General features: G+C 44.3%; 1 long non-coding RNA gene across 2 annotated transcripts in view; it reads left to right on the top strand.

Moving 5' to 3' along the window:
* The window catches only part of LOC140186154 (uncharacterized), a 56553-nt gene that overhangs the window by 10191 nt on the left and 19467 nt on the right, over positions 1 to 26895 (top strand). Inside the window, exons 2-3 of one of the 2 annotated variants that reach the window (XR_011882797.1) lie at positions 26199 to 26253; positions 26370 to 26411. The exons of the other annotated variant lie outside the window; for it this stretch is intronic. This is a non-coding gene — a long non-coding RNA (uncharacterized lncRNA). The remainder of the gene's footprint in view (positions 1 to 26198; positions 26254 to 26369; positions 26412 to 26895) is intronic. 2 annotated transcript variants of the gene reach the window in all.

Below are 26895 nucleotides of genomic sequence, written 5' to 3' on the forward strand. Positions count from 1 at the left end.
GGACTGGAATAATAAGCAAGGAAGGAGTTGGCAAGGTCAATGCCAATGGAACACTCCTCCTCACCAAATGTGCTGAACACAACCTGGTGATTACAAACACCCTACTTTGCCAGAAAAACAGGCACAAAGTCTCCTGGCAGCAACCACACTCCAAACACTGGCACCTCATCGACTACATCATCATATGATCTCGGGACCAACAAGATGTACTGATAACAAGGGCTGTTACTGGTGCCGACGAGCGCTGGACAGACCATCGACTCATCTCGTCCACCATGAGAATGAAGATTTGGCCCAAAAGGAAGCACCAAAATCAGAACACTATTAAGAAATTCAATGTCGACATCCTTCAAGACATCAACCATGTAAAGAAGTTCCAACAAAATCTTCAAGAACAACTGCCTCAACAAATCCCACCATCTGTAGAAGAACACTGGAATCAACTGAAGAACGCTATCATCACCTCCTGCAAAGAAATAGCTGGGTTCAAGACAAAAAAACATCAGGATTGGTTCGATGATAATGACAAAGTACTCCAACAACTCATCGACAAAAAGAGAAAAGGTTTCATCACCTTACAAAATGACCAAAAATCAGCTACCAAAAGGAAATGGTATCAGGAATGCAGATCATCTACCAACTGTCACCAACTGAGACAAATCGGATAGAACCATCAATTCAATTTGGCGAAACAATGCTGGAAAACATGGACCACTTTCCGTATCTTGGAAGTCACCTCTCCTCCAATGTCAACCTTAATGACGAGATTCAACATCGTCTTAAATGCGCTGGAACAGCTTTTGGATGTCTCCAAACAAGAGTCTTTCATGATCGTGACATCCAAACAGACACCAAAATGTTAGTGTACAAAGCAGTGGTAATCCCAACGGTCCTGTATGCATCAGAAACCTGGACAACATACCGATGACATCTGAAGGCACTTGAAAAGTTCCATCAATGCTGTCTTTGAAACATCTTAAATATCAGCTGGGAAGATAGAAGAACAAATGTCAGTGTGCTAAATGAAGCAAAAACAACAAGCATTGAAGCCTGCATCATCAAGAACCAACTAAGATGGAGCAGTCATGTTGTTCGGATGAAAGACAAACATCTGCCAAAAAAAATCTTCTACTCCCAGCTTAAAGAAGGCAAATATAAAAGAGGCAGACTACAGAGACATCTTAAAAGCCAACATGAAGAAATGTAACATTGACATCAACAATTGGGAAACCAATGCCAAGGACAGGAAACTCTGGCAAGCCATCATCCGAGAAGGAACAGCAACTTTTGAAGCCAACAGATGTGCAGAATTAGAAGAAGAGAGAAGAAAATGGGAGGAGAGGCAGCAACAACCAAAGCCTAATCTGCCATCTGGAACTGTCTGTCTGACTAGGTACCATATCGGATGAGGACTTTGGTGACCATGGTTTTCCATATAGATCTATCCTTCGTTTTTTGGATGACTTCCAGTTCCTCGATGTATAGCCACCTGGCTATGCTTTTGATGTACATAAGCTGAGGTCTTCCTCTAGGTTTGCTCCCCTCAATCTTTCCAGAGAGTATGAGATTTTCTACTTTGTAGTTCATCTTTCCGCATGATGTGTCCTAGGAATCTGAGTTGTCTTTCTTTTATTGTTGGTATGAGTGATCAAACTGCTTGGGCTCTTCTGAGAACTTCTTCATTTGATGTGTGTGTGGTCCATGATATTTTTAACATTCTCCTGTAGAACCATAATTCAGCTGCTTCTCGTCTCTTTTCCATTGCTGGGGAAATGGTCCAGCATTCACTTCCATAAGTCAGGATAGAATAAATGTACCACTGCAGTATTCTGTTTTTAGTGTACATGCTCATCTTTCTGTCTGTTAATATGGTCTTCATTTTTTGGAAAGCTTCTTTCACCATGGCTATTTTGTATTTGATATTTGTGTCGCACCTGCCATTACTTATTATTAGGCTGCCAAGATATCTGAATTTGTTGACTTGTTTGATGTTTGTATTTCCGATCTTGATCACACATTGTGGGATGTTTGTCTTTCTGGAGATGACCATGCTTTCTGTCTTCTTGGTGTTGATTGAGAGGCCTCTGCGATTACTTTCTGCTGCCACTATAGTGAGTAGTTCTTGAAGTTTTGTTTCTGAGTCAGCTATTGGTACAACGTCATCAGTATATCTGATGTTATTTATATTATGGCCTCCAATTGTGAATCATTTGATGTCTTTGATACTTCTCAAGATATTTTCACTATACAGGTTAAGTCTGGCAAAAAAACACTGTACCTGGATGGCTCATTCACAAATCATCCGTAGCATGAAAATTGCATTTCTGGTTCCAGTGTTTTCCACAAAGCTGCATTGTTCTTTACTGATTTCTGGTTTTATACAGCGTCTTGCTCTCATCATGATTACTCTGAGAATAATTTTTGCCACGTGGCTCATCAGGCTTATTGTATGATGTAACTCACATTCTGTTACTCCCTCTTTCTTTGGAAGTGTGATGATACTGATTTACTTAAATCATCAAGTATCTCTCCATGATCATAGATTTCATTTGCTATTTCTGTTATTTTCTCTGTTCCAAAATCTTCTAAGGCCAGTATCATTTCAACAGCGATGTTGTCTGGACTAGTTGCTCTGTTATGTTTTGTTTTATTTATGGCTGCTCTAATTTCTGATTTTAGAATGCTAGGTCCTTCAAGATTCTTCTTTTTGTTCAGTTTTTCTCCTCTTTGGTCTTCAAAAAGTTCTTTTATATATTCTGTCCACCTGTTTAGGATTTCCTCTTTGTTCATAATTAAGCTGCCATCTTTTGCCTTGATGCATCCACTTGCTGAGCAGGGTAATTTCCCCGTTAGTTCTTTAATCTTACTGTGGATCAACTTATTTCCAGGGTTATGGGTTTGTAGCATTTCTATCTCTGAGCATTTCTCTTTTAGCCATCTGTCTTTAGCTTCTCTACATTTTCTTTTTATTGTCTTATCAAGTTGTTTGTATTCTTTGCTGTCTCTTGGTTTGATGGTCTGTTTTTGTTGCATCAATTGTATTATATCTTCAGTTATCCATTTCTTCTTACTTTTCTGTTCTTTTCATGGGATGGTTTCTTTTGCAGCTACAAACATCGATTCCTTCAGTATGTCCCAGGAAGATTTGCTTCCTTCATCCTGCAGCAATTGAAAACAGTTTTTCACCTTGATTGTGTATTCTGTTTTCAGATGAGGGTTTTGTACTTGTTGATAATCCAGTGGTTCTGATCTTTTTGGTTTCTTTAATTTTCTCACCTTTATTTTCATTTTGCAAATGACTGGTATGTGGTCGCTTCCACAGTCTGCTCCAGGGTAGCTTTTAGATTGAGTTATTGAGTTTTTGAATCTGTTATTGATTGTTATGTAGTCGATTTGATTTCTGGAACTACCTGTCCTGAATGTGGAAGAACCTTCAACACCAAGATTGGACTCATAAGCCATTTGAGAGCCCATAAATAGATCAATGGAACGAAGACCATCATCCTTGACCTCGAGGGATAGCCACGACGACTTGTTCTATCAAGAATGCTGATTTGGACTTTGCGCATGATAAAATATAGATGGCAAGTCTGCCTGCACAAAACTGGCGTGTGTCTACCTGAACGCTTCTTTAAAACTTCTTCTTTGGCAATGACATTGCAAATATAAAGTGGACTATATTGACGTGGGATCACAATCAAAATACAGAGAAAAATTGTCCTTGCCTGAAATTTTACATACAGCTACTCATCCTTAGCACAAAAGATCCCGTAGATGCTGGAAATCCAGAGCAACACACATAAGGTGCTAGAGGAACTCAGCAGGTCAGGTAGTATCTATGGAAACAAATGAACTGTTGATGTTTTGGGCTGAGACCATTCATCAGGACTGGAAATGAAGCCAAAAGCAGCCAGAACAAGAAGATGAGAGAAAGAGGAGGAATATAAGCAAGAAGGTGATCTGTGAAGCCATACGGGTGGGGGAGGTGGTGAAATAAGAAGCTAGGAGATGATAGGTGGAAAAGGTAAAGGGTTGGAGAAGAAGGAATCTGATAGGAGAGGAGAGTAGACAAAAGGAAGGGGAATGAGGAGAATTACTGCAAATTGGAGAAATCAATATTCACGCCATCAGGTTGGAGGCTACCCAGGCAGAATATAAGGTGCTGCTCTCCAGAATGAGAGTGGACTCATCATGGCAGCAGAGGTGTCCAAAGACTGACATGTTAGAATGGGAATGGGGATTGGAAATTAAAATGTTTGGCCACCGGGAAATTCTGCTTTTTGCGGATGGAGTGAAGGTGCACAGAAAGCAACCCCCTCCCCCACCATCTACATCGGGTCTGATCAGTGTAAAGCAGGCCACATTGGGAGCTTCTTATCCTTTTTATTTTGCACTCAAAACCCACACCCTCTTACACCCCCACCTCATTAACCAACTGCCACTTCTATTTCACAATAGCCTTTCCATTCTTTCCTCTCCTCTTTGGTCAACACAGTTAAAAAAAACTAAACATACCACTCTTCATATATTTATACTGAATTTTCCTAGTAATATATAGGATTTTCCCAGGAAAGGTAGTGAACAATTATGTGGCAATGACAGCACTGCTGGCTCATTGTGGAACTTAGTAAAGCATTGTGAAGTTTGCTGATGTGAGGCTCTGTATTGAGTCACTGTGACAAAACTCACTATACATCTTTGGTATAGTGTTGTGATGGATGTTTACTTTCTAGGGCCCAAGAGACATATTGCTAACCTCAACTTTCTGGCATACCAGCATGACCTTACCAAAGGATCAGAGTTGTTGGTGACAAAGTTAAACTCCTAACAAATATTCTTTCTTTTTTTTGTTGTAAACAAAAACCAGACTTCATCTCGCAATTTGGAGTTAAAAGCACAGCTAATCCTCACCAGGGAGCTGGCTGCTAAGAGATGTGGTTTGCGAAGTGATGTGACCAAGAGACTTTGTGTCTGCTTTAGCCAAACACAAGACAATGGAGTCATGCCACATAGCATGTCAAACATGATTACATCTTGACTTATTCATGTACTCAGAGAGGTGACATTCACAACATTAGTAGTGGGTTTTGGGGATCTGGGTCCCCAGAAGCTTTGAGACCATCTGTGTGAATCACTTTGTCACAGCAAAGGTATCTAAAAAACATCACATGCAGATGATGTAATGTAGTAGAAAATAAAAAGTAGAACTCATTGAGGATTTTTAGGAATGAAAAGGAGAATGACAGAAAGATGGTGTGACAAGAAGAACTAGAATTCATTCCTCAGCCTCTGGTTTCTGTGATGCACAAATTTTTCATCTGCATCTCATGAGAAGTTCTTTTAGTTCATAAGAATTGCACTTGTGCTTGGAAATCTTTGTAGTGTGTAAGTCTTTTATAATTCATAAACCTTTTATAAATCAGAAATCTTCTGAGTATTAACTGTGCATTAAGATCTAGTTGTATCTACATGTACCGTTAAATATAAAATAAACTGTGTTTAAACTACATGGATACTTCCTACTTAGTAGGGGGAGGGGACCACCACTCAAGCAGTGAGTATGGGCAGCTAGACCTCACCACGGTGATTAGACAGGGAAGTGAACTAGTCCTTGAAGAGTCAGTTGATACAGTACAACCTTCTCATAGTGAGGCTGCCCTTAGAAATCTATATTGGATAGGACTTCAAATCTTGAGTTTGGGCTTTGAGGACAGGGAACCCATTACCATCACAAAGGAATGGGTGAAGCAAGAAGTAAAGGTGATTGGAATGGTTAAACTCAAAAATGCAGCAGGTTACTGAGATGTTTATATATGTGATAAAAAGCTTTTCAAAGCAAAAGAACACACACAAAGCTCAAGACTTTTAAACAATTATAACACTTTAAGCATTTTCAAACATTTCCAAACACAGACAATTAAAGATTTAAAAAATCTCAGAATATTAACAGAGTTTTCAGGCAAGTTGAGCTAGAAATTCTACCATGTTGCGCAGCTTCCATTGTACAAAATACTTGGTGCATTTCATGCTCTTGCTGCAGGTACTTGGAAGGACATTATTCTGATAGACACATAAAAACATGAGTCAAATACAATGACATTAAAAAGTGTTCAGTGCATCACATTGCCATCAATAGTGTAAATTTTACTGCTGGGATTAGGTCGGCAAACAGCTTAGGCAATGTACAGTGAAGTTGACCTTAGCTGGAGAGTTGGGGCCAATTCAGCATTTTGTAAAGGAGGCCTGACATTTTCTGGACTGTAGATGGCGAATTCATTTGGCTCTCCTCTTTCAAAATCATGCAAATGTATCTTTGATTTCAACTGTCATTTGTCTCTAAACCCACACTCTCCCCCTGTAATCATGTCTCTCTGTCTCTCCCTCTTTCCCTTCCCTCCTCCACAACACCTCTGAGGCCTTCTCCCAATTCCTACGTGGCAAACTGCAACTAAAATTAACTTTGTGAGATCCATTATTTATAAAGCAGAGAGTATGCAGGCATGAGGCTTGTTTTTAGATTATGAGGACACTCAGTCCTCGTTTATTGTCATTTAGAAATGTATGCATTAAGAAATGATACAACGTTCCTCCAGAATAATATCACAGAAAAACAGGATAAGCCAAAAACTAACACTGACAGAACCACATAATTATAACATATAGTTACAGCAGTGCAAAGCAATACCATAATTTGATAAAGAGCAGACCATGGGCACGGTAAAAAAAAGTCTCAAAGTCCCGATCGATTCCTGATAGTCCCCGATAGCAGGCGGCAAAAGGAAGAAACTCCCTGCCATAAACCTCCAGGCACCGACAACCACCGATGCATTGGAAGCACCGAACCACAGCCGACACTGAGTCCATCCATCCAAAAACTTCGAGCCTCTGACCAGCCCCTCCGATACAGCCTCCTGAGCGCCATCCTCTGCCGAGCGCCTCCGATCTCGCCCCGGCCGCTGAAACAAGCAAAGCCGAGGATTCGGGACCTTCTCCTCCGGAGATTCCAGACCACACAGTAGCAGCGGCAGCGAAGCAGGCATTTCAGAAGTTTCACCAGATGTTCCTCCGTACTCTCATGTCTGTCTCCATCAAATCAGAATTGTGCACGGTACCCTACTTGACACATAACAGATATCATTCACCGGAGTGGCCGCACGTGCTGCGTCGCGCTGCCACCTTCTCCTCCACCTACTCCAAGTTTTCTCATCCAAGGCTGCTTTACAGCTTTCACCTTGTGCCTGATACATGGAGTACAAATTTTGCACAAATCTGGGGCATTAGCAGGGCACTTGTGATATCTTCCTGTCATACCACCTCTACATAGTACCACTACTTTGCACCATCTTGCTGTATCATTTTAATCATAATACTATCTCTAGGTTTTCTAGCTTAAATGAAATGTCATACTTTACAGTCGTAAAGATGAAAGGGTTGTGCACTGATGAATTTACAGTGCCCCAAAATCCTGAATTTCAGAAACATGACAATTTTCCCCAAAGAAGTATTGAAGTATTTCAGGAAGTGTAGAATGTCCAAAAGCAGAGCAGCAGGAGTGTGTAAGAGCTGGGTTTAAATAGGTTGCAGGCGATGAGCTGGAAATGAGTGGCAGGTGACTCCTGTTAGCGGTGGGGGGGGGGGGGGCGGGGAGATTGGGAGGTACCTGCATGTGCTGACCTGACAAAAATCGCCCTCTTTTCTCATACATTGTTCTCATACAGACGTACGTATGTGGAACAAATGCCAAAATTACGAAAAATCGATTCAAATTACAGAATTAATGCAGCCAAAAATCATTTATAATTGTTATTTGTGTTTAAGACTATCGTCTGCACAAACAGCTAGGTAATATAGAATAAAGATTGAATATTTTATTTAAGTCAGTTAATTGTGAATTTAACCTCAGAGAATATTTATGTAGAAAATTTCAGACAAAGTAACTAACAGAAATCTATTATAGAGAATATTGTACTGACTTTGTGAAAGAATTAGATTTGATAGATCAACTGCTTTTCTGTTCTTTATACGTCAATTATCACATCAAATGAACAAGTGCTGTTTCAGTAGAACTCTCATTGATTCCCCACAGACTCAAGACAATTTGAAATTACTGCAGCTGTCAATTTTATTTGATGATATATTGTGTGTAGAAAATAATGAGTGAATGTTGTTCTTTTTCATTAAGTGAACCATTTGGTAATGTACAAAGTTCTTTAAAATAAATGAGCTGTACTAGTAAGTAAGAATGCCAAATAACTCAGTGAATTGTTTAATTTGTAGTTATTGGCAATCACATTGATGATCCTTTGTTCTCGATTTCATAAATTTTATTTCAGTGGGTTTCTGTAATGATAAAATTCATATTTGGTACTAAATAGGTCTGCAGTGGTTAGCATCTACTTAGGGAGTCAACATCAATTTATTGATGTGCTCTGAACTCATGGGAGAAGTTTCAATTTGATAATTCTTCTGTGGTTTACAAGATTTCTCTTAGATTCAAAAATAGCATTTGTGGAACTGAAATTCCTCCTCTACTCTGGAACTGTCTCTCTGTAACATTATTACAAGCACTGCTAGCCCACCAGCTTACAATTGCTTTGTAATTGTGGGTTGCTGTATTTGGAGCTGTTGTAGAGTTTGCAACCAATCCTGCTCAGCCCACTCTAGAGTTCCTGGCTGAACTGAAACTGGGGCTAAAGGCTTTGGGTTGAGGTTGGAGTATAAATGCTGACATGTGAAATATTGGAGGAAACAAAACTAAACTTGTCGCCCTTGTCAACTCCCTTAATTCCTGCTCAGTATATCATGACCAACTTGTCTGCTGTGCCGTGTTTTCGATGCCTCAGTGACATAGTTCCAGCACCGAGCTGTTGCTAATTTACTTTTCTCCAGCTGGGTTGCATTGCAAGCTAGATACCTTATGAACTGGATACATCAGTCATAGCTGCTGATGGACAATCATGATCATTTTGTTTCATTGGCTTCAAAAGACAAAAGTCCACAAGCTGTTGTTGTAGAGATAGGGAAAGAATCATTAGCAGAACTGATTGAAACATTGTCTACACAAGAGTTAAACACAGAAAGTTCAGAATGATATTACTTTGTCTCAAATTCTTTAAAGCAAAAATCAACTAATTGCATGTTATAAAAAGGGGAAATCCAGGCTTTAAAGCCTGCTTAATCTTCACGTGGGTGTGTTTCTATGAAATTCAGTCATTTTAGTGCCAACCAGAAAATCTGGCCCAATGTTTGTGTTAGCTTGTAAATATGTACAGAGAGTCTGTCCTGGATAAATCAAAAGTCAATTATTCAGTTAATCTTAGGGGTAAGGTTGACTCCCAGTGATGGGAGGGTAGAGAACCAGAAGATGCAGATTTAAAGGTGATTGCTGAAAGATATAAAAGTAATGTCACATCTCGTTTAATGACATTTAATCGCCATGATAAATAGGAGGCATAGGCTAATTGTGCAGGACATCCTGTGGCTGACCCGATTTCAAACAGAAGTACAGTTTTTTTTTGACGGTGGGGTGGGTGGTTTGGTCTCTCAGGGGAAAGCATCAAGAGTCAGTTTTGTGGTACCGTGGTTGGGCCTGCTACAAAGCAAAAAGTCTAGGAGACCTATAGTGACAGGAAACACTATTGCAAAGGGAGCAGACATGTTTCTAAACCTGTGAACGTGACTCTTAAATATCTTAGAGTTGCTGCAGGATGTTCTGAAGGGAGAAGGCAACTGACCAGTGGCTATGGTATAAATCTCTATCAATGATATGGGTAAACAAAGGGGTGAATCTCTCTAACATGATTTGGGAGACAGATTAACGATACGTCCAGTAGGCTGAGCAGACATGGATGTGACAAGGCTTATGGAGGACTGGAAGACCAAATTGCATCTATTTTAATACAAGGACTTCTAAGGTAGATGAACAGAGAATTGATCAGCATGTGGGAATAAATTACTGATGACACCACCGTTGTTGGCCGAATCAAAGGTGCTGATGAATCAGCGTATAGGAAGGAGATTGAAAATCTGTCTGAATGGTGTCACAACAACAACCTCTCACCCAATGTCAGCAAAACCAAAGAGCTGATTATTGACTACAGGGGGAGGAAACTGGAGGTCCACAAGACAGTCCTCATCAGGGGAGCAATGTGGAGAGGGTCATAACTTTAAATTCCTCGTCGTTATCATTTGAGGGGATTTGTATTGGGTCCACCACATAACTGCCATTTCAAAGGAGGCACTGCAGCACCTCTACTTCCTTAGGTTTGTGAAGATTTGGCATGTCATCTAAAACTTTGACAAACTTCTATAGATGTGCGGTGGAGAGTATATTGATCGGTTGCATCGCAGCCTGGAATGGAAACACCAAGGCCCTTGAATGAAAATGTCTACAAAAAGTAGTGAATACAGCCCAGTCCATCATGAGTAAAGCCCTCCCCAACACTGAGCACTCTACAAGGTGTGGTGTCACAAGAAAGCAACATCTATCATCAAGGACCCCACCATTCTTGCTCTCTTCTCACTGCTGCCATCAGGAAGGAGAGACAGGAGCCTCAGGTCCCGCATCACAAGGTTTAGGAACGGTATTTCCCCTCAAACATCAGGCTCTTGAACCAGAGGAGATAACTTCACTTGCCCCGTCTTTGAACTGGTTTCACATCCCTTTCAAGGATGTTGGAAATAAATAAAACACAGCGGGAGCATTGGCGAATGAAATGGCATCCTAGCATGTGGAGAGACAGTCGAGTTTTAAACATAGAACATAGAACATAGAACATAGAATGGTACAGCACAGTACAGGCCCTTCGGCCCACAATGTTGTGCCGACCCTCAAACCCTGCCTCCCATATAAGCCCCCACCTTAAATTCCTCCATATACCTGTCTAGTAGTCTCTTAAACTTCACTAGTGTATCTGCCTCCACCACTGACTCAGGCAGTGCATTCCACGCACCAACTACTCTCTGAGTAAAAAACCTTCCTCTAATATCCCCCTTGAACTTCCCACCCCTTACCTTAAAGCCATGTCCTCTTGTATTGAGCAGTGGTGCCCTGGGGAAGAGGCGCTGGCTATCCACTCTATCCATTCCTCTTATTATCTTGTACACCTCTATCATGTCTCCTCTCATCCTCCTTCTCTCCAAAGAGTAAAGCCCTAGCTCCCTTGATCTCTGATCATAATGCATACTTTCTAAACCAGGCAGCATCCTGGTGAATCTCCTCTGCACCCTTTCCAATGCTTCCACATCCTTCCTATAGTGAGGTGACCAGAACTGGACACAGTACTCCAAGTGTGGCCTAACCAGAGTTTTATAGAGCTGCATCATTACATCGTGACTCTTAAACTCTATCCCTCGACTTATGAAAGCTAACACCCCATAAGCTTTCTTAACTACCCTATCCACCTGTGAGGCAACTTTCAGGGATCTGTGGACATGTACCCCGAGATCCCTCTGCTCCTCCACACTACTAAGTATCCTGCCATTTACTTTGTACTCTGCCTTGGAGTCAAAAGCAGCCAACACATGTTCTTCAGAAGGGAAGACACAATCAAGATTTTTTTAAGGCAGTAAACAGAAGAGTTTAAAAAAATCAGAGTGGTTGGTTCCACAACCCATAAACTCACTTTCAGGAAAGTTGCAAGCATTCGGCTTTTGAGTATAAAGAACCAGAATCTACTCTGCGTACATTATGGTTATTGTATGAACTTCAAGTGAGAGACAAAAATCTGCTTTTATAAGTAGATGCAAAGGCCAAAGCCAAGCTGGATGAATGGAAGGCCAAAAAGAAGGGAGTCGATCGAGATACAAAAACAGAAGATTTGTCAGATGGTGTTGTGGGGAGGAGAGATTAGATTGTAAGGAGAGCAATCAAAGAATTAATAAGAAAATACTTCAGTGAACTAAATACAGCTTCCAAAGGTAAAGATGCACAAGCTAGAAGAAAAAGGAAGGAGGAGATGGAGAGAAGGAATGTGAGAAAGAAATAAAAAAAAGGATCAAAGTAGATCCAGAGAGAGAAAGGAGAAGAAAAGTGCCCAGAGCTGTTAGAACCACTTCCTACAGTTTCACAGTCAACTCCAGCAACCAATATGGAGGAGGCATCAGGAACTGAAATTGTTTCACAGCCTCCAGTCTCACTTGCCAAGAAGATTGACTCTCCCTTGTCAGGAAAGGCATTATCCCTCAAGAGTAAGAAAGCCTCCACAGTAATTAAATCTTTCAGCCTGAATTGTACAGCTTAAATTTTACTATGCTGTGGATGCAGTTGAATTATATTGTATACTGTGTATATAGCTGAGATACATTCTATATTGAGTTGGAGTTAATCAGGGAGGACTGTTATGTATTTAATATTTCAATAATATTTGAGTAATCTTGTATATATATTGTTTGATTAAGCATTTTTGCTTGTTTAAGTAATTAATTATGTGTTATATTTAAAATGCATTCATTGCATACGTCATCATGCTACCATGTGATATATGTGTGCCTTGGCTAAAGTAAAAACTAAGTTACACCTGCTTTATCAGACTCCCTGCATCTTCCTTTGAATTAATTTAATATTTTGAAGTTATAAAACATAACAATTGACTTCACAAAGGAGACAGCACACAAGCTCCTGTTTACATCAACAGTGCTGACATTGAGAGGATTGGGAACTTCAAGTTTCCAGAAGTGGATATTACCAAGAGCCTGTCCTGGTCCAACCATATTGCCGCCAGGGCCGTGAAAGTTCACCATCACCTCAACTTCCTCAGTAGTCTGAAGAAATTTGCTTTTACTCCATCAATGCTCACCAATTTTCACTAAAGCACCACAGAATGCATCCTATCTGGATGCATCACAGCTTGGTACGGCAACTGTTCTGCCCGTGACCGTAAAAAACTGCAGAGAGTTGTGAATACAGCTCAGCACATCACAGAAACCAACCTCTCCTTCATGAACTCTGTCTACGCTCCTTGCTGCCCTGGGTTGCAGCCAGAACAAGCAAAGAGCCCACCCACCTTAGTCATTCTCTCTTCTCTCCACTCCCATAGGACAGAAGGTACAAAAGCCTGAAATCGCATACTATCAGACACAAGGGCAGCTTCCACTCCACTGCTATAAAACTATTGGATTGTTCCCTAGTATGTTAAAATGGACTCCTGACCTCATTATGTCCTTGTACCTTATTGTCTACATGCATGGCAATTTCTCTGTAACCGTAACAGCTTATTTGCACTCTTATTGTTTTCCTCTGTACTAACCTCAATGCATTGTCTTGAATTGCTCTGTTTGAACAGCATACAAAATGTGCTGGTGATAACAAACCTGATTCTGATTCTGATTCTGTTTCTGTACCTGTGGTAATAATAGATTGTAGCGGTGTGCTACACACAGCGCTAAAATAACCACACGTAGTCGGTGAGTTGGAGTTGCGATGAAAGAGATTTATTCAGACTTCGCGGCCTGCTTTAAAGCCTTCCCGTTCCCGCCCTCCCTGGGCGGGATTGCTGTGAGGAATGCATATTCCCAGAACCGTTCCGCGCGCAGGATTTTCCTCCTGCTGGTGAAGATGGCCTGGCGCCCTTTTTGGGGCCGGCCCTCTGCCTGCGCACGTTGTTGTGAGCTGGTTCATGTGTGCTAGAAAATAGGTCGCCACATAATCCCACCCCACAGAACCGGCGATACCTCCCCCAATGTCCACAGTCTGGATCAGCCTCTGTTTCGGAGGTCTGCCCCTGCGCCGTGGTGCCTGAGCCTGGACTGGCTGCGCCAAGTCCACATGGGCCGGTTTCAGTCGGTCCACCATGAAAACCTCCTCCCGCCCCCCAATGTCCAGCACGAACGTGGACCCGTTGTTCCTGATCACCTTAAACGGCCCCTTGCAGGGCCGCTGTAGCGGTGCCCGGTGTCCGCCCCATCGTACAAAAAGAAACTTACAGTTCTGCAGGTCTTTGGGTACGCAGGTCGGGCTCTGTCCGTGTTGTGAAGTGTGGATGGGGGCCAGGTTACCGAGCCTCTCACGTAGTCTGCCCAGGACTGCTGTGGGTTCTTCCTCTTGCCCCCTTGGGGCTGATATGAACTCTCCTGGGACGACCAGGGATGCACTGTACACCAACTCGGCCGACGAGGTGTGCAGATCCTCTTTGGGCGCCGTGCGGATTCCGAGCAGGATCCAGGGAAGTTCGTCCACCCAATTAGGCCCTTCCAGGCGGGCCATGAGAGCCGACTTCAAGTGACAGTGGAAACGCTCCACTCGTCTGTTCGACTGTGGGTGGTAGGCAGTTGTGTGGTGTAGCTGCGATCCTAAAAGGCTGGCCATAGCTGACCACAGGCTGGAGGTGAACTGGGCGCCCCTGTCGGAGGTAATGTGGGCCGGTACCCCGAAGCGGGCTACCCAGGTTGTGATCAGTGCTCGGGCGCAGGATTCAGAGGTGGTGTCAGTGAGAGGGACTGCCTCTGGCCATCTGGTGAAGCGGTCTATTATAGTTAGGAGGTACCGCGCTCCTCGCGACACTGACAGGGGCCCCACGATATCCACATGAATGTGGTCGAACCTCCGGCGGGTGGGTTCGAACTGCTGCGGCGGAGCTTTGGTGTGCCGCTGCACCTTGGCTGTTTGGCACTGCGTGCACGTTTTGGCCCATTCACTGACCTGTTTATGAAGCCCATGCCACACGAACCTGTTGGAGACCAGCCGGACGGTTGTCCTGATGGAGGGGTGTGCTAAGTTGTGAATGGATTCGAAAACCTGCTGGCGCCAGGCTGCTGGGACGAGGGGGCGGGGTTGGCCGGTAGCTACATCACACAGTAGGGTCCTCTCACCTGGGCCTACGGGGAGGTCTTGGAGCTGCAAACCGGAGACCACAGCTCTGTAACTAGGGATCTCATCGTCTGCCTGCTGTGTCTCTGCCAGCGCTGCATAGTCCACCCCCTGGGACAGGGCCTGTATGGTAGGTCTGGATAGTGCGTCTGCCATGACGTTGTCCTTTCCCGAGACATGCCGGATGTCCGTCGTGTACTCGGAGATGTAGGACAGATGTCGCTGCTGGTGGGACGACCAGGGGTCGGACACCTTCATGAACGCAAAGGTAAGCGGTTTGTGGTCTGTAAACGCGGTGAAGGGCCTACCTTCTAAGAAGTATCTGAAATGCCGGATTGCCAGGTATAGTGCCAATAACTCCCGGTCGAAAGCACTGTATTTGAGTTCAGGTGGTCGTAGGTGTTTGCTGAAGAACGCCAGGGGTTGCCAGCGACCCTCGATGAGTTGTTCCAGCACTCCACTGACTGCTGTGTTGGATACGTCCACTGTGAGGGCAGTAGGAACGTCCGTTCTGGGATGCACTAGCATCGCGGCGTTTGCCAAGGCCTCTTTGGTTTTAACGAAAGCGGCTGCGACCTCTTCGTCCCAGGTAATGTCCTTGCCCTGACCCGACATTAGAGTGAACAGGGGGGCGCATGACTCGGGCTGCTGAGGGGAGGAAACGGTGGCAGAAATTCACCATACCCACGAATTCCTGCAGGCCTTTGATTGTGTTGGGTCGGGGAAAGTGGCGGACTGCGTCTACCTTGGCGGGCAGCGGGGTTGCCCCACCTTTAGTAATCCTGTGGCCCAGGAAGTCAATGGTATCGAGTTCGAACTGGCATTTGGCCGGGCTGATGGTAAGACCGAATTTGCTCAGGCGAGAGTAGAGCTGGCGGAGGTGGGACAGATGCTCCTAATGACTACTGCTGGCTATGAGGATGTCGTCCAACTAGATGAATGCAAGGTCCAGGTCGCGTCCCACCGTGTCCATTAGCTGCTGGAACGTCTGTGCAGCATTCTTTAGACCAAACGGCATTCGGAGGAATTTGAAAAGTCCGAACGGGGTGATGAGTGCTGTTTTGGGGATGTCGTCCGGATGTACCGGGATTTGATGGTATCCCCGGATGAGGTCTACCTTGGAAAAGATCCTTGCACAGTGTAGGTTTGCTGCGAAGTCTTGAATGTGCGGCACAGGGTAGCGGTATGGCGTTGTAGCCTCGTTCAGCCTGCGGTAGTCACCGCATGGTCTCCAGCCCCCTGTTGCCTTGGGCACCATGTGCAGTGGGGAGGCCCATGGGCTGTCGGACCGTCATATGATCCCCAATTCCTTCATCTTCTTGAACTCCTCCTTCGCTAGTCGGAGCTTGTCTGGGGGAAGCCTTCGAGCACGGGCATGGAGGGGTGGTCCCTGGGTCGGGATGTGGTGCTGTAGTCTGTGTCTGAGCATGGCTGCCGTGAACTGCGGTGTCAGTACTGATGGGAAATCCACCAGGACCCTGGTGAATTCGTTGTCGGACAGTGTGATGGAGTCCAAGTGTGGTGCTGGCAACTATGCTTCACCCAGGGAGAACGTTTGAAAAGTCTTGGCGTGGACTAATCGCTTCCCTTGCAGGTCGACCAGCAGGCTGTGGGCTCGTAGAAAATCTGCCCCCAGGAGTGGTTGGGCCACAGCGGCCAGTGTGAAGTCCCACATGAACCGGCTGGAGCTGAACTGTAGCCGCACCGTGCGGGTGCCGTAGGTTCGTATTGTGCTGCCATTTGCGGCACTCAGGGTGGGCCCCGGTTCTCTGTTGCGGGTGTCGTAACTCGTTGGAGGTAAGACGCTGATCTCCGCTCTGGTGTCGACCAAAAAGCGGCATCCCGACTGCTTGTCCCAGACATACAGGAGGCTGTCCTGATGGCCAGCCGCCGTAGCCATCAGCGGTGGCTGGCCCTGGCGTTTCCCGGGAATTTGCAGGGTGGTTTGCAGCGGCGGGCCTCTGTGCCCCACCGCTGGTGATAGAAGCACCATTATTTGTTGGGCTCCTCACTCTCGTCGCCGGGTTTTGTGGGCTCTGCTGTCGGGCCTGGTCTGGTTTGCCGCTGGGCACGTGGCTTGGTGATCTGTGCGACGGACGCCCCTCTCTCTTTCCTGGCATTCCACAGCACATCTGCCTGGGCTGCCACATTCCACAACATTCCACAGCACATCTGCCCGGGTTGCTGAAATCTGCGTCGGACAGCAGCAGGCATATGTCCTCGGGCAGTTGCTCTAGGAACGCCTGCTCAAACATGAGGCAAGGTTTGTGTCCTTCAGCCAGGGCCAGCATCTCATTCATTAATGCTGACGGCGGCCTGTCTCCCAAACCATCCAGGTGCATTAAGCGGTGTGCTCGTTCGCGCCGTGAGAGTCCGAAAGTCCTTATGAGCAGGGCTTTGAATGCTGTGTATTTGCCGTCCTCCCGGGGTGACTGCATAAACTCCTCAACTTGTGCAGCTGTCTCCTGGTCGAGGGAGCTCAGCACGTAATAGTAACGAGTGGACTCCGAGGTTATCTGCCGAATGTGGAATTGCGCTTCTGCTTGTTCGAACCACAGATGAGGTCTCAGCAGCCAAAAGCTTGGCAGTCTGAACGAAACTGCATGAACCGATGCGGCGTCGGTCATCTCTGGTCCGAATATAGTTTGGGCCGTCGGGGTCACCAATTGTAGCGGTGTGCTACACACGGCGCTGAAATAACCACACGTAGTCGGTGAGTTGGAGTCGCGATGAAAGAGATTTATTCAAACTTTGCAGCCTACTTTAAAGCCTTCCCGTTCCCGCCCCCCCTGGGCGGGACTGCTGTGGGGAATGCATATTCCCAGACCCTTTCCGCACGCGGGATTCTCCCCCTGCTGGTGAAGATGGCCTGGCGCCCTTTTTGGGGCCGGCCCTCTGCCTGCGCGCGCTGTTTCGTGAGCCGGTTCGTGTGTGCTAGAAAGTGGGTCACCACAAGACCAAGTTAACCAATTTTAATTTATATAATTTAATCTTCTCACCTTAAACACATGAGTACCTAGTATGTAGCCTCCTTTGCCTCAGAAATTCATGTATTAGTTAGGAATTAGGAGGAATTAATTGTCTTAGCAGGCACGAAGGTGGATAGATCCAGTATTCCATGCTGCTAGGTGAGTCACAGGATGAGACTGCAGGGCCCTAAGGGAGGTAACTAAATCTTTGCTAGCCACAAGTGAGATGCCATGTGACTGGAAGCAGAAAATATAATACCTTTATTCAACGACAGCAACAGGGATAAACCATGGAATTAAAGGCCAATTAGTAGCATCAATGGGAAATTACGAGAAAAATTCTGAGAGACAGGATTAATTTACAGTTGGAAAGGTAGGGATTAATCAGAAGGAGTCAGAACAGATTTGTTGCTGGGAACTACTGTCTGACTATTTTAACTGAGCTTTTCGAAGAGGTAGATGGATTGATGAGGGCAGTGAAGTTGATGTAATTTACTCGGACTTCAGATGAGACTTTTGACAAGATGTCACATGGAAAGTTGGTTCAAAAAGTTAGAACCTGTAACAAAAGATAGAATGATGGTAGAAGCAACATCCACAAAGTGATGGAGAAACTCAGCAGGCCAGGCAGCATCTACAGAAAAAAGGTACAGTCGACGTTTTGAGCCGAGAACTTGCGGCAGGACTGGAGAAAAAAGATGTGAAGTAGATTTAAAAGATGGGAGAGGGGAGAGAAAAACATATGAGGCTGATATAGTTGGGAGTCATGTGAGTGCCCATGGCCCCACTTCTTCTACGCTACATCGATGACTGCATTGCTGCTTCCTGCACCCATGCCGAGCTTGTGGACTTCATCAACTTTGCCTCTAACTTCCACCTGCCCTCAATTTATCTGGTCCACTTCCATCACCTCTCTCCCCTTTCTTGATCTCACTGTCTCTATCTCTGGAGACAAACTTATCTACTGATGTCTACTATAAACCCACAGACTCTCACAGCTACCTGGACTATACCTCTTCCCGCCCTGTTACTTGTAAAACGCAATCCCTTTCTCTCAATTCCTCCGTCTCCACCCCATTTGCTCTCAGGATGAGGATTTTCATTCTGGAATGAAGAGATGTCCTCCTTTTTCAAAGAAAGGGGCTTCCCTTCCTCCAACATCAATGCTCCCTCAATCGCATCTCTTCCATCTCACGTACGTCTACTTTCACCCCCATCCTCCTGCACCCAACCAGGGTTATGGTTCCCCTTGTCCTCACCTACCACCCCACCAGCCTCTGCGTCCACAATTCTCTGGAACTTTCACCACCTCCAATGGATTCCCCCCCACCACCACCACTTTTTTGCTTTCCACAGAGATCGCTCCCTAACCGACTCTCTTGTCCATTCGTCCCTCCCCACTGATCTCCCTCCTGGTACTTAACCTTGCAAGTGGAACAAGTGCTACAGCTACCCCTACACCTCTTGCCTCACGGCCATTCAGGGCCCCAAATAGTCTTTCTAGGTGAGGCAACACTTCACCTGTGAGCCTTTTGGGGTCATATACTGCGTTCGGTGCTCCCGGTGTGTATCAGTGAGACCCGACGTAGATAGGGAGAACATTTCGCTGAGCACCTACAGAAGAAGTGGGCCACCCACTTTAATTCTACTTCCCATTCCCATTCTGTTATGTCCATACATGGCTTCCTCCACTGTTGGGATAAGGCCACACTTAGGTTGGAGGACAACTCCTTATATTCCATTTCAGTAGTCATAAACTTGATGGAATGAACATCTGGTAATGGCCACCCCCATCCCCCTGCCCTCTCCTTCACCATTTCCTATCCCCTTTTCCCTCTCTCACTTTATCTCCTTTCCTTCCCATCACCTCCCTCTGGTGTTCCTCTCCCCTTTTCTTTCTTCCATGGCCTTCTCTCCTTACCTTTCAGACTCCTCCTTCTCCAGCCCTGTATCTCTTTCAGTAAGCAACCTCCTAGCTCTTTACTTCAACCCTCCCCCTCCTGGTTTCACTATCACCTTGCATTACTCTCTCCTCTCCCCCACCTTTTAAATCTACCACTCATCTTTTTTTCTCCAGTCCTGCCAAAGGGTCTCCGCCCAAAACGTTGACTGTACTTTTTTCTATAGATGCTGCTTGGCCTGCTGAGTTCCTCCAGCATGTTGTGTGTGTTGCTTGGTTTCCAGCGTCTGCAGATTTTCTCTTGTTTGTGCTGGTAGAGGGTTGCTTTTGTGATTGGAAGACTGTGACTAGTGGTGTATGATAAGGATTAGTGCTTGGGCCCATACTATTCTTAACAGACAGTAATACCTTTGATATGATTGCAGATGGTATGAAGAATAAATTTGCAGATTGCACAAAAATGTCAATAGTGGTATGCTACAGATTGACATTGACTCTCTGGTAAATTGAGCAGAATAATGACAGATAGAATTTAATCCGGTTTAGTGTGACGCAATTGATTTTGAGAGGGAGGACTAAAATTGGTCAACATAAAACATGAATGGCAGTGCTGTGGGGCATATTGTGGAACATGGCCGACAAGTCCAAGGTTTCCTGAAGGTGACACCAGAGACAGATAATGTTGTGAAGAAGTCATATGGGATTATTGCCTTCATGAGTGAAGGCATGGGGTATAAGAGAAGGAAGATCTCATTTAGGCCACTGTGAGCATATAACGCATGAGGAGCTGGCCAAAGTTGATTGAAAGGGGACACTAGCTGAACTGATGGCAGAGCACTAATGCCAGAGTTTCTGGAATGAATTCAAACGGCGCAGGATAGATTCATCCCAAAGAAGAAATATTCTAAAGGAGGTTGAGGCAACCTTGACTGACGAGGGAAGTCAAAGATAGCTTAAAAGCAAAAGAGAGGGCATATAATAAAGCAAAATATTGTGGAAAGCTGGAAGATTGGGAAGCTTTTAAAAACCATCAGAAGGCAGCTAATTAACCAATAACAGTTCAACGGTTCCATTTAATATCAGAGAATGTATACAGTATACAACCTGAAATTCTTGCTTTTTGCAGACACCCTTGAAAACAGGAGAGCATAGAAAAAATATGAAGGTAGGTTAGCCAGAAATATTAAAGCAGATGCGACATGTTTTTTCAGATATATAAAGAATAAAGGAGAGTCCTTGGGTTCCTAAAGGTGGTTATAGCTGGATTGGTAGTGTGGATAAGCTCCCACCACCTATTAAATGCTCCCAATGGTATGTCTCTCAAATAGCCTCTGACACGCAAGTCCAGCTCCCAGTCTTCACGTGTGGCTTAGCTACTAAGCTGGGTGGAACTGTTTCTACTGACAGGAGAAAGGGCAAAGGCAGGTTACTGGCATCTTCAATTCAGTTGCTTCAGCAGATGGGGCTCATCAGCCATAGTTGGCAGCTCATCTAGGAGAACGAAAGCTCTGCTCAAACTCTGCTGCCTTGCATCTATACCCGCTCACGGGGAAGACTTCAGGAGTAAATCCTGAGGAAAAATCTGGAGCTGGAGTTTCGAAGGCATTCCCAAATTGAGGGCAACACTGACTGGCAACACTTGCAGTGCCGCTGATGCCAAACTGTATCAGTCTTTGCCGTCCCTTTGGACTCATTATCTGCGTGGAGAGGGGAGCCTGCCATATTGGCAACAGCTTGCTCTTCATATTGTACTACCCTGGCTTGCACATCACATAGATGTATGGGCACAACATCCATGGCCACCCTTGACCAATATAGGGCCCTCACAAGAGAGGCAAGTGTGGTTATCAGACTGGTGGAAAATTTACTCTGGAGAGGTAGTAATAAGAGACAAAGGAATGGTGGACACACTCAGTAGGTATTTTGTGTGGTTCTTCACCATGGAATACACTAGCAGTATGCCAGAAATGCGGGAGTGTCAGGGGGCGAAGTGAGTGTAGTCACTTTTACTAAGAAGGTGCTTGGGAAGCTGAAGGCTCTGAAGGTAGATAGGTCAGCTGGACCAGATGGACTCCTCCACAGGGCTTGGAAAGAGGTGGCAGAAGAGATTGTGGAAACATTAGTAGTGATCTTTCAAGAGTAACTAGATTCTGGCATTGTTACAGAGGATTGGAAAGTTTATGCCTTTTGGCCTGACTTCAGTGGTTGGGAAAATGTTGGAGTCCATTATTAAGGATGAGGTTTCATGGTGCTTGGACTTACATGAATAAACCAATCATAGTTTCCTTGAGGGGAAATCTTGCCTGACAAATCAGTTGTAATTCTTTGAGGAAATATCCTGGCAGGATAAACCAAGGATGTTGTTTGCTTGGAGTTTCAGAAGGCTGTTGAAAGGTGCCACACATGCTAAATGGGATAAGAGCCCATGTTATTACAGGAAAAATACTAGCATGGATAGAAGATTGGCTGACTGGCAGGGAGCAAAAAGTGGGAAATATGCACTCAGTGGCCACTTTATTAGGTACACCTGCACTTTAACGCAAATGTCTAATCGGCCAATCATGTGGCAGCAACTCAATGCATAAAAGCATGCAGACATGGTCAAGAGGTTCAGTCATTATTCACACCAAACATCAGACTGGGAAAGAAATATGATCTACGTGACTTTGACTGTGCAGTGATTGTTGGTGCCAGATGTAGTTATTTAAGTCACACAGCATGTAACTAAGCCCCTTATCCTACCACGTCTATAATGACTACCAAAAACTACTCTGTGCTAATGCCATTTACCAGCACTTAGACACAGCCTCACTACGCCTTGTAACTTACGTTCTCATCCATATACTTTTTCATTGTTGGAAGTGTATCTGTCTCCATTATCTTCTCAGGCAGTGTATTCCAGTTTCATTGTCTCCAGTCTGTATGGCAGAATTCTTTCTTAGAGCCCCTCTAAGCATCTTACTCCTCCCCTCAAAAAGTTGTCTTCTGATCTCAGACCATAAGACCATAAGATATAGGAGCAGAAGTAGGCCATTCAGCCCATCGAGTCTGCTCTGCCATTCAATCATGGGCTGATCTATTCTGCTAGACATCCCCACTCCCCTGCCTTCTCCCCATACCATTTGATGCCTGGCTAATCAAGAACCTATCTCTCTCTGCCTTAAATACACCCAATGACTTGGCCTCCACAGCCACTCATGGCAACAAGTTCCACAGATTTACCTCCTCTGACTAAAGTAATTTCTCCGCATCTCTATTCTAAATGGACGTCCTTTAATCCTAAAGTTGTGCCCTCTCATCCTAGACTCCCCTACCATTGGAAATAACTTTGCCATATCTAATCTGTTCAGGCCTTTTAACATTTGCAATGTTTCTATAAGATCCCCCTTCATTCTCCTGAACTCCAGGGAATACAGCCTAAGAGGTGCCAGACGTTCCTCATACGATAACCCTCTGATTCCTGGAATCATTCTCGTGAATCTTCTCTGAACCCTCTCCAATGTCAGTATATCCTTTCTAAAATAAGGAGCCCAAAACTGCACACAGTATTTCAAGTGTGGTCTCTCAAGTGCCTTATAGAGCCTCAACATCACATCCCTGCTCTTGTATTCTATACATCTAGAAATGAATGCCAATATTGCATTCACCTTCTTCAAAACTGACTCAACCTGCAGATTAACCTTTAGGGTGTCTTGCACAAGGACTCCCAAGTCTCTTTGCATCTCTGCATTTTGAATTCTCTCCCTACCTAAATAATAGTCTGCCTGTTTATTTCTTCCAACAAAGTGCATGACCCTGCACTTTCCAACATTGTATTTCATTTGCCACTTCTTTGCCCATTCCCCTAAACTATCTAAGTCCGTCTCCAGGCTCTCCGTTTCCTCAACACTATCCGCTCCTCCATCTATCTATGTACCATCAGCAAATTTAGCCACAAATTCCTTAATACCATAGGCCAAATCATTGACATACATCGTAAAAAGTAACGGTCCCAACACCGACCCCTATGGAACTCCACTGGTAACTGGCAGCCAGACAGAATAGGATCCCTTTATTCTCACTCTCTGTTTTCTGCCGACTAGCCAATGCTCCACTCATGCTAGTAACTTCCCTGTAATTCCATGGACTCTTAACTTGCTAAGCAGCCTCATGTGCAGCACCTTGTCAAAGGCCTTCTGAAAATCCAAGTACACCATGTCCACTACATCTCCTTTTTTTTCTCTGCTTGTAACTTCCTCAAAGAATTGCAGTAGGTTTGACAGGCAGGATATTCCTTTCAGGAAACCATGCTGGCTTTGGCCTATCTTGTCATGTGCCTCCAGGTATTCCATAATCTCATCCTTAACAATCAATTCCACCAACTTCCCAACCACTGATGTCAGGCTAACAGGTCTATAGTTTCCTTTCTGCTGCCTCCCACCCTTCTTAAATAGCAGAGTAACATTTGCAATTTTCCAGTCATCCGGTACAATGCCAGAATCTATCAATTCATGAAAGATCATCGTTAATGCCTCCGCAATCTCTCCAGCTACTTCCCTCATAACCTGAGGGTGCATTCCATCAGGTCCAGGAGATTTATTCAACCTCAAACCATTAAGCTTCCTGAGCGCCTTCTCAGTCGTAATTTTCAATGCACAAACCTCACTTCCCTGACACTCTTGAATGTTTGGTATACTGCAGATGCCTTCCACTGTGAAGACTGATGCAAAATATGCAGTCAGTTCCTCTGCCATCTCTGCATCTTTCATTATAATACCTCCAGCGTCATTTAGTTTTGGTCCTATATCTACCATCGACTCTCTTTTACCCTTTATATACTTATAAAAGCTTTTAGTACCTTCTTTGCTATTAGTCGCTAGCTCCCTCTTATAATTCATCTTTTCCTTCCAAATGACCTTCTTAGTTTCTTTCTGCAAGTTTTTAAAAGCTTTCCAATCCTCTATCTTCCCACTGGCTCTGGCTTCCTTGTATGCCCTCTCTTTCGCTATTACTTTGACTCTGACTTCACTTGTCAGCCATGGTCCTTCTTCCCTTTGAAAACTTCCTCTTACTTGGAATATAGCTGTCTTGCACTTTCCTCATTTTTCGCATCAACTTTAGCCAATTCCCCTCTCATGCCGCTGTAATTTCCTTTATTCCACTGAAATTCCGACACGTTAGATTTTATTTTTTTCCCTCTCACATTTCAAAGTGAACTCGATCATATTGTGATCACTGTTCCCTAAAGGTTCCTTAACCTTAAGCTCTCTTATCACCTCCGGATCCAGCATTCCTATCCCATCTACTCACATGGTAGCATGTCAGATAAACTGGAGTGAACCAAATCCTCACTTAGCTCAACCCACATTGACCCTTTCAATTTCTCTCTTGTCCAAGGTAGCTTTGTACACTGCTGTGGTGTGTCCACAGCAGAAAGCATGCTCTTGGCCTGACTTTGTTCCTATTTGCCAGTGTGGCAATGCACTGGCAGCTATGAGCTCTGAAGGCATCTGTACCAAGAAGTGCACAATTTAAGTTCTTGTACATGACTTAGGGTGAAACTGACTGATTTTTAGCTATTTTTTCCAAACTAAAATGGAGTCTTGCAGCACAGAAATGGGCCAGATGATGCACAATACTCACATCAGCTATGGAGCATCAATCCATCCTAATCCGATTTACCAGCCATTTGATGGTACTCTTCTGAGCCTAAACATAGAAATTGCTAGTTTGAGAACATGCTACTTATTAGAAATCCGCACTGAGTGATTGGATGTAGCAGTTCCTGGAGAAATGAAATCCATTCCACCACCTAAGTAGAAAAAGAAACATAGCCATCAATCTCAAGCTTAAATTGAATGTAGGTGAGAAAAATAATATAATATCATCCACATTCTATCAAGGGGCCTTCCGTGAAAGACTGAAAGAAAATGGGAATCCAAAGGAAAATGACCTCAAAAAAGTAGGGTCATGCTGAAGTCATACAGTGTAGTAAAAAAAAATCAACAACTTGGTTTGACCAAATTTAGAGGGGCACCGAAAGAAAATGAAGTTAACTTCATGTTCAATGCCACAGGTATGGAAGGACCTGTTATCCTGGTTCAGAGAAGTGAGGAAAACTACTAATGATCTCAGTAAACCACAAAATGAAGGAAACATCCCTGCAAATTCCCTGTTTCTAGCTTCAGACTTCCCTACTCATGTCTGGGTGTGCAATGATTTTTGTTTGAGGTTTGTGCAGGATTTTTCCAATGTCTTGTCAGGATCATTTGTTTCACTTATTTCCCAACTGTTGAAAAGATCCAATACTTTCTCCACTGACATTCTCTTCCTTACTCAATGCCTTAAAGAAAACTGTTAAGTATCAGTTTATTTCAAACTTTTCTGATTATTGGTTTTAAAAGACAAATTCATTTTAACATTGTTCATGTGAGATGAAATCTTACTCACCAGACCTTAATGTTCTGTCATGTTGTCCTGACTGTTCTGGCTCTGAATAACAGTTGAAGACACGTATCTATGGCTTACAGAATTTCTTTTGCAGATGACAGGCCATGTGCTAATAGCAGATGCAATATGTGTGTTCTACATGGACTATGGTGAGTGATGTGGTACAATCTTTACGTTTACTATACCAGCACTGAAAACAATATAAATCTGGTTTCATTATTGCAATATAATGTCAACACTGAAATAACTTGTTTCTCTAACATAGGTGTGAACCCTCGTAAGGCAGAAGGTCCCGATGGAGTAGCTGGTAAGGCTCTGAAAACCTGTGCCAATCAACTAGCGAGAGTATTCAAGGACGTTTTCAATCTCTCACTGCTACGGGCAGAAGTTTCCACTTGCTTCAAAAAGGCAACAGTTATACCAGTGCCTAAGTAGAACAATGTGGGCTGCCTTAATGACTATCACCTGGTAGCACTCACATCGACAGTGATGAAATGCTTTGAGAGGTTGGTCATGACTAGACTGAACTCCTGCCTCAGCAAGGACCTGGACCCATTGCAATTTGCCTATTGCCACAATAGGTCAACGGCAGACGGAATCTCAATGGCTCTCCACACGGCTTTAGACCACCTAGACAACACAAACACCTACGTCAGGATACTGTTCATCGACTATAGCTCAGCATTTAATACCATCCTTCCCACAATCCTGATTGAGAAGTCGCAGAACCTGGGCCTCTGTACCTCCCTCTGCAATTGGATTGTCAATTTCCTAACTGGAAGAACACAGTC

This window comes from Mobula birostris, chromosome 2, assembly GCF_030028105.1.
Source record: "Mobula birostris isolate sMobBir1 chromosome 2, sMobBir1.hap1, whole genome shotgun sequence".
NCBI lineage: Eukaryota > Metazoa > Chordata > Chondrichthyes > Myliobatiformes > Myliobatidae > Mobula > Mobula birostris.